This window comes from Pseudophryne corroboree, chromosome 1 (assembly GCF_028390025.1).
Source record: "Pseudophryne corroboree isolate aPseCor3 chromosome 1, aPseCor3.hap2, whole genome shotgun sequence".
Classification (NCBI taxonomy): domain Eukaryota; kingdom Metazoa; phylum Chordata; class Amphibia; order Anura; family Myobatrachidae; genus Pseudophryne; species Pseudophryne corroboree.
Window position 1 is genome coordinate 244,785,427 of NC_086444.1, and position 13,634 is coordinate 244,799,060.

Consider the following 13,634-nt stretch of genomic DNA (forward strand, 5'->3'; position numbering starts at 1 on the left):
CTGCCTCCTTCCAGCGTCTTATATCAGGCGCTGGGCGGCGGCGGAGGTCAGTTGCGCGCCGGAGACGGAGCAGAGAAGAGCTTCAGAAGACGCCGGAAGAAGACCTGCAGCGGCAGAAGGTGCGGCGGCGGAGAAGAAAGAAGAACTGGCGGAGAAGAGAGAAGATAGAAGACAGAATGAGGATGACAGAAGAGGCGGAGCCAGAAGCCCAGCAGCGGAGGACCGGCGGAGAGAGCTGCAGAGAGAGGGAAACAAAAGAGCTAACGAAGTTCCCCTCTGCAGCCTCTCCCACCGATCCGGGTAAGAGGCTTTGGGCCTACACTACTTTTCTCTAGGCCTCTTTCCTCCCTAGACCACAGGGGTTGTCAGGCACTAGGCCTGTGGCCACAGACAGGCAATAGGCCTGAGGCACAGATAGGAGAAGGGGTCCCCGGTGTGTATAAAAGTAATCTTGTCGTTAGGCCAAGATTACTGTCCAACGTTAGGCAGGCACTAGGCCTGAGGCCACAGTTCAGGCACTAGGCCTGTGTCCTGGATAGGAGTTACAGGTCCACGATTGATAGTAATCTTGGCACTAGGCCAAGATTACACTTCTATTGATAGGCAGGCACTAGGCCTGTGGGCATCTACGGGCAGTTGGCCCGGGCGCAAGTTAGGGGTATAGGAAGAAGGGGAGGGGCCTACATTAGACCCTGGAATCTTGAGCGCTAGGCCAGGATTCCATTATCATCAGGGGTGCTGCTGGGACTGGGCTCAGTCCAGCGTTGGGTAGGAACCGCGTCTGAATTGGTTATAGAAAGATCGTAGTTGGTAACATAGTGCACATCCCTTCCGGCTTGGGTCCCGCAGCGAGTGGGCTTTGCGGCAGCTCGCTCGGGGTCCTTGGTTGGTCGGGGTGTAGGGCCGGCTGGCCCACACGCTCTGTACTCTGTTTGGGATAGGAGGGGTTGTGAAGAGGCGATCCCGCCTCCGCGTACCCTGCCATCCCGTAGGCCTGCATTGGACGGCTGTCCGTGACAGGCGGGTTAACGCAAGTGTGCGCCCTGGAGAGAAGCGTCACATTTGTAGGTCGGCCCGACCGGACAATACCAGGGTAAAGGTAATATATTGTTCTGTCATTACTTTGTCTCATTGATTGTGTCTGTTTTGCTAGTAGAGGATGTTTACAGCCGTTCTTCTAATCAGATTGGTTTAAGAGGTTCATAGCAGCATAGGCCAGTTTAGTTGTTCCGCTTATCTGCTAGTTGTTTGGAGGCTGTTGTCGATTTTCTCCTCAGGAGCAGAGATTTGCGACCGGCAAGTTGACAAGTGTGACAACGTGAGTATTCCCCACTGTGTGTTGTCTTGTTCTGTGTAGGGCGCCGATTCACGAGTCTTCACTAGGCCTAGTGAAGCTCATTTCACCTGGTGCGCAAGTGCCAAATAGGTGATAGTTGGGTGGCTGAGGCCTTCGGGCCAGTGATGACGATCACCTAATCGGTGAAAGTCACGGCCGCCATTTTGGATCCCGTCTCTCCTCCTCGTGAGAAAGTGTGTTCTCCTGTGTGATTGGTGCCTTTTTTCCCCCTCCCAGTATCTGAGATCGGACTGGATCGTCGCGTCCTGATCACTGGAGTGCTCCCTGGCCAGAAGAGGTTCCGTGGGTAGAGAGTGAAGGAGATTTGCGGTAAGGAGTCAGTCACACCTGCACAGCAGCAGGCATAACACCGCACTTTGCATCCTTACATTAGCTACAACTAGTTCCATCTCAAATTTTCTTAAGACTTGTGGGAATGAAATTAACATGGAAATTTGGAGAAATTCATCTTTCGGGATTACGTGAGTTGTGCTCTGAAGGTGTTGAGCAGTAGGGTGACATAGCAGAGAACAGTGCAATCAGAGCACTGTCTGGCAGAGTACATACTGTACATAATTCTGCAACAAGTGTAACCATTTCTTCACTCCCATTACCAAAAATATAATAAAAATTCCCATGTTTTAAAGCTTAACATATAGTAAACCTCATAATGTTACATATCAAACTTCACACTATACCTTTATCATTTTGTTCCTGCAATTCAGTTGACCCATTGCCTTGATTTTATTCTACTTTTATTCCATTTTTCAACAAAACATTATCCAGATGTCTTACAATATTTGTTGCTGTTTATTACTGCAAGTGGTCAGTACAGTAGTTCATGATTTAATAATGCAATTCAAAGATTGTACATACAGTACATTTGCTTAGATAAAGTTTTGCTTTTATTGGTTTATTTCTTAACATTTTACTCTGCTTAAATAACATTTATTGTTGTATCAGCAACATACGGTTCTGTAAGTTTATTTTTATATTTGTATAGCACAGACCTATAGTTGGTTCTAATTTAATTTAAATCTACATGAGTTGATGAATTTGTATCTTCACATCACCAAGGTGTCTTTTGAGTGCATTGTTGAGGTTGAAATGGCTAATGCCTTGTTGAACAGGCTGTTTTATTAAATATCTTTATTTAGTATAATAGTAGACAAAATCTACTACTAATTAATAGTCTGCAATAAGATTTACATCAAGGTTGTTTTATTTAAAAAAAGAAAACTTGAACAAAATTTTTTTTTTTAGCATTTACAAGAAACATACAAAATATTTTACCTATTTATCACCTCATTAACCACAATCATGACAAGAAGTATTTCCCTATATTACATAATAAACAGTAGGGGTTGTGGATAATTTGAGCAATTATTTCTTAAACTGGCTTCATATTAAATCCACTGGGAATTTACATTCCATTTCATCAATGTATTTTGCTATGGAAAAGAAACTATTTCTAGTATAAAAGTTTAATTTAAATCAAATTATTTTAATGTGTCTGTAATGGGAATAATAAAGCTTGTGTTGGTCTGTTGGTCATTTCCTGGCCCAACTAATAGTTTTCTAAATTAAAACAAGATTTCTAGATTCAAAGCTTGTCTTTATTGTTCACTGTTATACCAATTGCATGATGCCTTTGGGCTATAGTCTCAGATCATTAAAGATTAATTTATGCATGGTTCTAATACAATACAATGACTTCTGGAGTACATTTAAAGTACAATAACTAGATCATGTAATGATTATTTTTATTATATATACCAATGCAAAATAGTGAATAATGATGACAACGATAATCCTTCATAAAATCTCATCATATTTTTACATTGAGTTTTCTTTATTTGTGCACCCACTTAGTAGGGCTATATTGATATGATTATGGAAATATTATTTTTTGGTGTGATATGCTAGATCACCAAACAATTTCTTACATACATACCCAGACCAATCCATGACAAGGGCAAAACTTGTTCCTTGTCCCAGGACTAGTGAGGGACAGAGATTGTACTAAGTTAAATCCAATGATTCTTGCTTTTCCCCTCAATCAAAAAATATATACTGTATATCGTCTATATGGGCCACAAAGATCAATAAAAGATATTGCTGCTGAATTCAGCTGATGAACCCTTCCATTTTGGAAATACCCCTTTAGAAATGCTGTTTGTCTCTGGCATGGAGCAACCCTGAGGACTCCAGTGAGGGGAGTAGTTCATAGAGTCATCTTTCACATAACCTGGTAAGACAGCTTTAAGTTACCACTAAATAAATAGTATTTAATATAAAATGATGTGGTTCCCCTGCCTGAGCACAACCCAAATCCATTAGCACTTTAAATGTACCAGAGTTTAGATTATTCAAATAGGGATATTTCTCATATCACACATTTATCTATAGTAGGTACAGAGTAAAAGTTTTAAGTATTATATGTATGCTATTTACTTGCATTGTGTTATTAGTGTGTTGGGAGACCTTGTGCTCTTATGTTGTATTGTAAAGTTGTTGGGCATATATGGAGTGTGTCTTTTAAATACTGAGATTGATGCTATAATTTATGTTTAATTGTATTAAATACATTTTTACTCTGTTCACCTACTATGTACTCTCCTTCTGCATCCTTCTTCTGAATTCTTATTTTCCATTGGTCAAAGCCATGCTTTAGCTCATTATCTGTTTGCTATTTCAACAGCTCTGTCCTTTTATTATTTACCTCAGTAACTGGCACAAAACAAGTTTCCTTACGTACAGATTCAACTTTAAGGAAAAGAAAGAAGTCACATTTTGCTATATGTGGAGAGCATGGAGGGATTTCTAGTACTGCAATCTGTTTCTCGGCCAAAAATGGCTTCACAGAGTACTGATGGAGGATGAAACCATTTTCCCCACAACTCTGGCCTCTTTCTTCTGATTCTTTCCTGCAAAGTCTCTAGAACATTTTTGTGGTAATGTTGGTTCACTGTTGGACCTTCTGGTACCCAGTCTGCCAAAATAACATCCTTGATTTCAAATAAAACAATTAACATGGGTTTGAAATCCTATTTGCTTTTACGTGCTTTCCTCATTATTGGTGATAATGGTATGGTATAGTGTTTTGTCTCAGGATCATACACAGCTAATAACTTTATCTAACAATTGCTAATCCACTTGAATTTGTTCCAAAATGTCTGTACAAATTCACTTTCGAATTTTCTTTCTGCTCGGCAATGAGAAGTCTTGGAACCACCTTAGCAAAAACTTTTGTCATGCTGAGATCTTGATTCAAATCTTACCCAACAGTTTCTTTGTCATTGTTTACCATTTCTGCTATCATTCAAATACTAAAGTGACAGTCTCAATTTTTTCCACATTTTCATTTGTTTTTAATGTGTAAGGCCTTCATCATCCTTAACATCCTCACAACCGTCACTTAATCTTTTGTGTCACTCAAATACATATGCACATGACATACAATTGGCCCGTAAGCCTCGGTTAGCATACGGAAAGATTTGGTGGGAATTTTTTTCAAATTAACTAAAAATTTTGAAGTAAGCATTTTAACAAAGCACTGGAAAAATTAAATTTCTGAAAATGCTGTGTGACAGTAAACTATCGGACAAGACATGTGAAACTTGCAAAACTATTTGGGGATAGTCCAATTAGGAGATAAGATTATATCTCTGACTAGGCACAATCAACTTTTGCTTCTTCCCTAGGATAATTTTAATAAATAATGTGATGCAGCTGAGTATTTCAAAAAAGGTATCTCATTGATTTTGATGACTGACCTAAAATATATTTTGTAACAAGTATTTAAAAATAATACCAAAACATTTTCAGCTAAATCCGAACCCACTCTCATTTTGCAGAACTGTATCGAACTGAGTCCAGGTTTCAAGTTTTCTGCAGTTCGGAATTTGGATTTTAAATCTGAATTTGGATTGCAAAATTTACATGAGTTAGCTGTTTTTATCCATTTTTAAGAAATCTAAAAACTCAAGATTCATATTTTAAATCCAAATTCCAATCCAAAACACTTGAGAGTGGTTTGTCAAAACCAAGACCAAAACATGGCGAGGAAGTTACAACCAAAACCAAAACATGAGTTAACATGTTTGTCTGTCTTTTATCAGATTAGTGGGGGGTTGAAATGTAAAACAACATCACTATTTTTATGTCAGGTTTTTTTTGCTACTGCTCTGAGTGAATTTGAGGGTAGGGATAAGAGTAAACCATTTATATAAATGGGTATGACATAATACTATCCTTAAACTTCTCTAGAGCAAAGACCAATCAATACTCCATGGTGTTCTTTTACTAATCTGCAGCCAAGGGTGCTGTGCTTGTCTAAGAAGTTAGGCTAATAAGGAGGAACAACCACACCACAAGTTGGTGTGACCATGCCCTCTATAGTGGGCAGTGCAGCAGGTAAAAGAGGGCCCTGGTATTCCCATTTTGGGCATGGCCAAGGGTGTGGATACTATAGGTGCAGGGGATGTAGCTGCTATTGTACCCAGCAGAGTCATACCTAGAAATGTTGGTGCCATGGGTCAGAAAAAGCTTTGGCATCCACCCCCCTATATTTTTCAAATAGGGACATAAGGCGAGTCCCTTTCCACATGATATATACTGTATATACATTTATAGAGCACCTACACTTACAGAACACTCCCAAGAAAATAGAGACTCCAAAAATCTCATACCATCATTTATGCGCTTAATTTGAGAGCTCTTTGTCATTTTGTTACATTATACTTTATTTTAAATCATACATTTCTTAGCTGTCATACCCAGGACCTTCAGTCACATCCTTCTTTATTTAAAGGACATATTTCAAAATATTGTCATACCTAAGATTCAAACCCATGACTTGCTATATTGCAGTCAGACACCTTACTCATGGAGCAATTTTCTCCTGTTGGGAAGCATGAGAGTATTTTCAAATGTGTGCTTTTAAGAAAGGAGTGTGTGATTGAAGATGCTTAGGGACATGAAGCGGAGATGGTGGCAGCTAGGTGATCCTGGGGATTAAAGAGTAGGAAGTTGCAAGTGAGATTGATTAAAACAGAAAATTGACAGGTGCTGCAGAACAGCACCCCCTGCCATGTGGTGACCTGTGTGACGGCATATGTTGCACCAAAATAATTATGGCCCTGGTACCAAGAGCTGAGCAGTGGTGACTCCAGAGGTGGAGTTGCAGTGCAAACCAAAGTTCAAATAGGGGAGACACACCAACTGCCAGTGAGTCAGTTTGAGATGACAGTTGGTGGCAGTAGTGGTGGCTTCCCTATTTAAACTTTGGAGTCATACCAAAATTATTATTTACCCTTTACTAGGATGCCCTCTGTAATTTTAGTATAGTATTGATAATTTCTGGTTGTGCAATATTTAGTATGGTGGTTTGGGACAGGGGCAATGATGTCCCTGTATATTTATACATTTGCTTACACTAACTGAGCACCAGGTAACAGAAACTGTACTGTATTTTTTGTATTTCTTTTTCTACAGTTGTAATGGATGTTTTTCTAATGTCTGTTTGATTCTGCTGGGGCTTTTGATATTTTTTAAAGCTGTAAAATTTTATGCTTATTGTTGTTTGCTACCACCACTTTGTCTCTTTGCACAATGGGTAATGTTATGTTACAGATGTAGCCACGCTCATCCAGCCTGCGGCACAGCCACATGGACACATGCATCACGCCTAGGTATGGGTGCAACATAGTACGCTAAGCCGCACCTCAGTAGGCCCCTAATGCATTCCTATGGGCGTGTGTACTTAGACGCACGTGCACTTCCTAGTTGTGGGCACCCTTGCTGCACCTGGCTTGCTGTGAATTTTCCAAGCTGCAGGCTAGATGAGCATTGCTACATCTGTATGTGGTTGCAAGATTTTCGCTGGTCTGTCTGGGCGTGCCAGTGCGCACGCATTCCTAGCTGGTGACATCAGTGGATCGGACAGGCAGTGTGTGGACTGCATTCTTAACTTGATTTGCGGGTGCTATAAAGTTAAGCAATATTGTGCTTGTGTCTTTATTTTACCTACTATAACAGTCCTGTGAGTGCCAACTGTTTACCATCTGCTGCATATTGTGGTTATCCACATTGGAGGGCACCCAGGTACGTGGTGTATATCAGACAGACAATTTGCTCACATGCATAAAGGAAAGTATATCTGTGTTGTCTAAGAATACATTTGTGCACCTTGTAAATGTACAGATGTAGCCATGCTCATCTAGCCTGCAGCTTGCCATATTCGCTGCAAGCCAGGTGTAGTAAGTGTGCCAGGGACTAGGACACGCGCATGACCCTAAGTACGCACACACATGGGAATACATGGGCGCCATACTAAGCTGCAGCTCATTATACTAAGGCACACCTGCCGTAGGCTGCATGAGCATGGCTACATTTGTAATTACATACAGTAAAACAATATATTAATGGCTCTTAGTCTACACTGACCAGCTCTACAGAACCTGACCTACATTGCAGATTTTGTATACATATAATTATTGGTTCCAATATAAGTTGAAGATGTGAAAACTCACTTCTGTATTTATTTGTAGCCAATACAAAGACATAGGGCCTGATTCAGAGGTGGACACAGTGCCAATATGTGTGATGTTGACCAATGCTTTTTGTATTATGTATGCATCTGAGTCACACCACGCATGTGTCCCAATTGTCTGCACTCAGGGATTCAGCACAAAATTGGATGCAGGGTCTGAGAATTTTAGTGGGTATTCCTGGGATGAAATAGGGGGAGGTGCGGGCAGCAGCTGCAATCAAAGATGCACAGCCACTCACACAGGAGGCCATGGCCAGAAAGGGAAACAGCACCTGCCAAAAGGATGGTCCAAGTTTCAATGGTGCGACCGATGGAGCAATGGACAGACACAACAAGTGAGTGCCTCAGTTCTTTAAAAATCAGAGATGGCATTAGGATAAAGACAAAGATGGTTGCAGCATAAGATGCAGCCTTGTCTCATCTGCATCCACTTCAGATTCAGACCAATAACGAGCATTTAACAACATTAATAGACTTCATAACCATCTATACCCCTTTATTTTAATTACTGTATTACAAAATCCAAATAGTTATCACAAAATAGTTAACAACAATTAAAATTCTTTTTATGCATCATTACCTCCTCTGAAATCTCAAGTCCTCTCTCAGATTTCACACCTGTGTTTCCCTTTGTTGGATTATTGACAGTTTGGACACATAAGTGTCATCTCCCATCAAAGACCTGCATCTTGCCTCCTGCAATATGTCAAAGGTGTCCTTTGTTGTAAGATGAGAGCTCCTGGTATTAACAAAAATAAAATCGCAGCATGTCCTTCACAAAATAGTTAGAATTTTAGGAAACAGACTACTACATTCTTCTATAAACCAGTACATACCAGTCTAGAAAACTGATGTTTACAGTGCATGTTTATTATTTATAATATGTTTATATATAGTAAGAGAGTGTTTCAATAACTAAAGTAACAAGACCTCTCACGGTATAAATGTATTCAACTCGTACATATACATATAATCAATAGTATGGCCTTGGTACAGAATATTTTTCCACATACTGCACATTAGTCCCCATACTTGTCTAACCATTTGTTCAGATGGTACATCAAGACATATATGAAATCATTGTCATGCACCGGAAGGCAGGACATGATGAACTATTCCATCAGTTGTGAATTGCCTTTCACCCAGGTGCTTCTTCAATGGTCAAAAGTAATTGAAATCACTCGGTTCCAGGGGGTTTGGTGGTCGGGACTCCAGGGGTCACATGACCAACTGCAGCATCCCGACACTGAAGATCCCAACATCAGTGGGGGTAAGTATTTTTACCCTCCCCTAACCCTAACCCTCCGGGGGGTGGCTAGGGCTAACCCTTGGGGGGCTGGCGACTAGGGCTAACCACACCCCATAGTGCCTAACCCTAACTCCCTCCCCCTTGGGGTCCTAACACAAACTCAGATACTTCAATACTTATCTTTGGGGTGCCAGCTGTCGGTGTTCTGGCCCCGGTCTCCTGAGTGTGTCCCGACCCCAAGGATGACTAAAGCATCCTGTTCCAGGTCAGGGCTTTAGGGAGGATGGTCCAATACCACCCAATGGTAGCGCTGTCGCAATTAAAGCATGTGTTATCAATGGCAGTGCACCACACCCATCCTTTTCCTTGACATGACATTATCACCATTCATGTCGACAAGTTGGCGATGAATTTCATCTGCTGATATGCCTTTAGATACAGAAATCTGATCACACTATGCACCTCAATGGGTGACCTTGTTTCTGCCATCCTACCATGTTACAACTGATACTGAGACAGTATGACTGATATTAAGTGCAGTTTACTGGCCGTGAGGGGAAACAGTGGTCTAGCTGCTCTGGCCTGGTGATAAATTAGAATGAAATAGAGAATATTGCACGTGTGAGAGGTCTTGTTACCTTACTTATTGAACCACCTCCTTATACGTTTTACCTTACACGAACATACATAATCTTCTGCCCTCACTTTGTACATTATTCAAAAGGATTCAAGAAAGGCAATGTAATATATAGATGTGAATATTCTGTGTTGCACACCACTACCAGAAGTGTTTTTAAAAGTAGTGTGTTACCTGTGATCACACCTCCATTAAACCATTTTCAAAACAGAGATGATCCAGTCACAGTTATTGCAGTATGCAAATCGACTTCTGTTCATATGTTTTTCAATGCATTAAAGTAATTGGAGAACTAATAAAGATCTTCACTCGATGTCTAATTTACCACTTTAGGAAGTATGCCCTTGAGGTAGGAGCAGGTTGGAAGCACTTGATTCAGCATATAATGTGAAATAAGAGCATACTTACCTACTCTCCCGGAATGGCTGGGAGGCTCCTTAATATTGGGTGGTGCTCCCGGACCCCCGAAAGAATTGGCAAGTCTCCTGGCTGGCAGCTGAGCCCCCACACACCCTGGGGAAGCACTCAAGTATCCTCCGCAGCAAGGGTGCTGATGATTTGCTTCAACGTGACCCCACCCCCTGCCCCCACTATGCCGGTAATCTCAGCATAACATAGCAGAGGTGGAGCTACGATGATGCAATCTTGCTGCCACACCCCCTGCCCCTCCCCATTACGCCTCCCTTTGCCATGCCATGCCCCCTACTGAGCCGACCTGGTTGCCTTCTCCTGGAGAAGTGGGATATAATTTCTGACAAGACTTCTATGCGGGGTATTGTTGCCTAATGGGGTGACATTCCACTTTTAGTGAATGGTGTGTAGTATCATAGAAAGATAGAAACATTACATTTGATGGCAGATACTGTAAGAACAACTTGGTCCATCTTGTCTGCCCCTTTTTTAACCATATGGTTAACTCAAACGCTATTCTTGATCCTTATTTCTTTGTAAGGATAAACTCATACAGGGTTGGACTGGCCCACAGGGGTACAGGGGAAACCACCAGTGGGCCCCACTGCCTGGGGCTCCTCCTCCTCTAGTGATCAGATTCCAGACTCTGTTTTTGAATTATACATTATACATATGTTACCTTATACTGCACAGGACTATGATGTATTCTCTACAGTGCATTGCCAATATTTATTTGGTACATTATCATGCATGCACTAGCAGTATTTATATATTTGTCAAGGGGCCCAGCCCATGCACTCACTAATGGTTAGGCAATCCAATGTTGCGGCTGTCCACACCCCCTCTGGAGACTGACCACACCCCTAAACATGGCCCCTCCCAACACCTCCCCCGGTGGGCCTTCTTGCCCCAGTCAGACACTGGCCAAATATCTATCCCATACATGTTTAAATTGCTCTCCTGCCTTAGCCTCTATCACCTCTGATGGGAGGCTATTCCACTAGACCACCTCCCTTTCAGTGAAGAAATTTTTCATCATATTTCCTCTGAATCTATCTCACTTCAGTTTCAGTGCATGACGTTGTATTCTAATACTTCCATTCCTTTGAAGAATGTCTCCCTCCTGTACCTTTTTTAAACCCTCCAGTTTAGTAGTGCAGTAGATGTTATAAAGATAAAGGGGGCTATAATTAGTAGATTTTATAATGTACTGGGTGCACTTTAATTTGGTATAATGTGATTAAGGGCACTGTGAGGTATAATGTAAACTAGGTCACTACTATCTACATATCTGTGTAATTTCAGTAATCTGTACTCTTCTCTGTGCATTGCTTTTCTTATTGTTTTGTTTTAACAATCAGCATTTAAAAATATACAGTATATATATAAATACAAAAATACAATCTCTCCAAAGTATTCTATAAAAACCAGGTAACTATAATTATTGGAAGAACACAAAGTGAAAACTTTGCTCACGTATACAGTAAATGCTGAGCTGGTTCTATATGTCATACTGTTCAACTGCTAGGCATTTCTTTGTTTATATTAAGCAAAGGGAATTCTTCATTCTGCATTACAGTTCACTGAATACGCTACAGAAACTAAACTGTCCATCATTCCCACATAGAATAAAATCTAGCAATTTTCTCTAGTTGTAATTTACAGTACTTCAGCACATCTTTAATTTATTGACGCCTTTAGTATAAAAGCTTTTGCTGCAACTCGGTTTTTGCAGGCATTGCCTTTTTATGAGATGAAAGAAACTTTGCTTATTATGTTCTAGGTGTGCTGATTGTAACACAGTGACCTTGGTGTTCAAAGCCTGCATACCCAAGCACTTCAGTACAACCTGAAGGAATATAATAATTCTCTTTAAATTATCACTGTTTGCCTGGCAACAATTCATTTTGCTACTTAATACCAGAGTAAATAAAAATACTGAACCTATTAGGGCCTCATTTACAATGTAAATGATTGAAATCAACCAGAGTCTTTGAATTTCATTAATTTATATTGAAGAAACTTTATCTGTTCCGAATCTCAAAATAACATTTAGCTTAATCTAGAAATGGCAGATAAATGCGCTATTGAATTATTGCTTTCTAGGGTTCTACCAAATCATATTTTTTAGTGTCTAAAGTACTGATTAAACAAGCCCTATAAGTAATGCCTGGAGATAAAACATCCTTGTTAAACAATGAATTATTGGTCAGATTTTAATGTGCAGAATGTAAATGTATTAAACATAAAAATATTCGACAACTAAAAAGTCTTCATTGCTATTCAGGCTAATTAAAAAGTAAAGGAAGTTTACTGTACTTTCCTAAACTTTTGGCTACATTAATAATGAAAACATTTGAATGAGTGATTGTCAGTTAAATTTGCTACTTGATTTGTATGTATACATATTTTCTTCTCAGCAACATTTCTACTGCAAACCTGAGCCAGCACCCCTTCACCTTTTTATCCTTCCATAATAGATAATGGGGGTGATTCAGTAAGAATTGCTGATGCAATCCTTACTGAATTTTCCCCAATGGTTGGGTCATGTGCAGAACGTGTCCTGTGATCTCAACGCAGGAATGTGAACACCTGATTGATAGGCAGAGGCGTTTGCGGCTGGAAACAAGGGTGGGGGCAGCCAGCGTTCAGGAAAAGTGGTGTGTGTGTGGCCCCCATTTTCCGGGAATGGTGATGCCAAGGACTGTGTCGCGAGGTGCAGTTTCCATTGCCTCGCAAGATGCCCGGCTTAGGTTCACTCAGCCTGCCATCGCAGATGAACATCGCGACCGGTGGTCACGATGGTCATCTCAGATGCAATTGTATCATAAATGCAGGGTGGAGGTGGTATGCACCCCCTCCTGCAATTGCAATGCTAAGTAATTGAATAGCAAAGCTGCTGCAAACAGCTTTGCAATTGCAATCCTTAGTGAATTAGGCCCAATGGGCTTTATTCATGTTTGTTAGCAAACCAAAAAAGTAAGCAATTGGGCAAAACCATTTTGCACTGCAGGTGGGGCAGGTGTAACATGTGGAGAGACATTTAGGTTTGGGTGGGTTATACTGTTTCTGTGCATGATAAATGCTGGCTGCTTAATTTATACACTGCAATTAAGATTTCAGTTTGATCACACCTCTCCCAAATCTAAAGCTATGTACACGGTGAGATCCATGCTATCAGGCCCGGCGCTACCTGCTCAGTAAAGGGATGCAAAGCAGGTAGGATGCTCTGCATCCCCGCTGCTGCATCTGGGTCCCCTGCTGCTGCTGCCGGCTGCTGTGCCTGTCACACTGTTTGACAGGCAGCGGCACTGGCAGCTTGGAGCTTCCCCCTATCCTGGCCCCTGCAGTGTCCGTCAGTGTCCTGGGCTCTGGCTGAAAAGGGGGTGGAGCTAAACTGCACCGAGAGGCAGAACTAAATGGGACCAGGCTGAAGAGGACAGAAACT